This window comes from Fukomys damarensis, unplaced genomic scaffold, assembly GCF_012274545.1.
Source record: "Fukomys damarensis isolate Sample0158 unplaced genomic scaffold, DMR_v1.0_HiC HiC_scaffold_5, whole genome shotgun sequence".
Lineage (NCBI taxonomy): Eukaryota > Metazoa > Chordata > Mammalia > Rodentia > Bathyergidae > Fukomys > Fukomys damarensis.
This window is the reverse complement of record NW_022900917.1, coordinates 4802622-4804526: the sequence shown is the minus strand read 5'-3', so window position 1 is coordinate 4804526 and position 1905 is coordinate 4802622. Positions and strand designations below refer to the sequence as shown.

General features: G+C 58.3%; 1 protein-coding gene and 1 long non-coding RNA gene across 2 annotated transcripts in view; one reads left to right on the top strand and one right to left on the bottom strand.

Annotated features, from left to right (window-relative positions):
• Nucleotides 1-1905, top strand: part of Grhl2 (grainyhead like transcription factor 2) — a 121688-nt gene that overhangs the window by 4718 nt on the left and 115065 nt on the right. The window lies entirely within an intron of this gene.
• LOC104859015 overlaps nt 1-1905 on the bottom strand; it is a 4516-nt gene that overhangs the window by 1778 nt on the left and 833 nt on the right. The gene's annotated exons all lie outside the window — the stretch shown is intronic.

Genomic DNA, 1905 nt, shown 5'->3' with positions numbered 1-1905 from the left:
AAAAAAAAAAAAAAAAAAAAAAAAAAAGAGCATAGTACTTGCCCTTCCCTTCCTCCTCCTTACGGAAACGGCAGGGTTTCCCTCCCTCACCCTTTCCTCACTTTCCCCTGCTTTTCCTCCTCTCACGGGTGGGCGTGGAGATGGGTGCGGAGGTTTGCCCTTCACCACACTCCTTCCTGCTGTGGGTCACCTGGCGGCCGAGACATCGCCCTGCCTACTTCCCGGGAGGGGTGTTAGGGGCTTCAGAATAAGCAGGGCCCTTGGCGGTGTCCCGGACTCAGGCACACACCAGGCCTCGGCTGAATCCGGGGAGTGGCTGGCTTGGCACAGCAGTGCTGGAAAAATTCCCCGGCGAGCAGCGACAGGCTGCGGCGGAATCTGTGCTCTGGCCCCAGGACTAGTGCGTTGCTTGGTGACGGCGCCTGCCCGAGAGCCCCGGCTTCGGGGCCTTGTTTCCCATTCAGGCTTCCGGGAGCCCCTCCGACCCTGCGGCCACCGGCCTGCCTGCGGGTTCCATAATTAGAGGAGTCCCAGCTCCTCGGTCGATTCTATTTTTCCCTTAGCAGAAAAGTACATTTGTTTAGTTTTGTTTTGCTTTGTGTCCGGGGACAAACCCAGAGCCTTGCACTTGTGCGTGCTGTGACTGCACTACCTTCCCAGCTGCGAGGTACCTTTCGTGCTGCAAGGTGCTCCTTAGAGCTCACAGGCTAAGCCCGAGAGGAGTAAGCAGCCTTCCTCTGGGGGAAGAAATCTGGAGTGCTGTAGCTCCATGTGTTGGCCGAGCAGTAGTAACACTGTACAGCCAACATCAGCTACCCGCGCTCAAGAACTATTATGGAAAATTCCAGAGGCTGGTACGTTTCAGGGATTTTGCCTCCTCCTGGGAGAAGTCTGGCCCAGGGAGCTTTGGTGCATTTGAATGGGCATCCGGGACGGATCGCCGGGGGTGGGCGAGGGGCCTTATTTTACTTTGTAATGACCATGGCCAGAGCTTTGTGGGGTGCGCCTTTAAGTGATCTGATTTCACTCTCTCCCAAGGAAATGCTTCCTTTACAAGTGCGAATGCAGCCTCCCTTGGAGCAGAAAGGGAAAGCAAGACTTGCTGCCCCTGCTCGGATGGACGCTTGCATTTCATCGGAACTGAAAGCCAAGCACAGCTAAGCTCCCGGAGCCCCAGGCTGTGGGTTTTTAAACAGCCATGGATTTGAATCGGGTCTTTTGGGTTTTTGTTTGCTTCTATGGATGCAAGCGAGCTACACTGCCAGCCCGGCGCCAGGCTTTTCCAAGAGGGCGCCAGGTGGAGGCGAGGTGGGGAAGAGAGGAGAGGCCGAGGCAGCGGGGAGCCTGTGGAGCCTCCTGGGCTTTAGAGCCAGGTCTGGCCGGGGTGGCTGGTGCCTCAATTCCCGGGGAGCTGGCTTTCATTTTACCTAGAAGCCTGCGAGGCTCCGCCTTGTGGATCACGGCAGCCACGCCGGCACCAAGTTTAGGATTTGGAGCTGAGCGCGGCCGTGTCGGATCCGAGCAGCCGGGACTCGCTCGCTCTCCCGAGGCGCAGCCCGGCGTGTTGCTGACCCTCTGAGCAGCCCGAGTCTGCACAGCCTGCCCCGGCGGCTGCGGCGGGAGCCGAAATGGGCTTCTCTTCCCGCCTCATTGTTCTGGGTCTCGGTTCAGTACTCGCCACAAAATGACCTCGCTGTGTTTTTGTGACATCCGCCGGGGCCCCGTCCTGCACCTCTGGGATTTAACTTCTCAAAGAAGCCAGCAGCGAAGGAGCCGTCGCTCCCTTTCTGTGTTGCCCGTCGGGCAGTAAAGCTGAGCTCGGGCTGCTCCTCTCCCCGTTTTTCACCTGGAAAGTGGAGCTGATAGAAAAGCCATCCGAGGAGGATCGCCTCCCCCAGGCTCTGA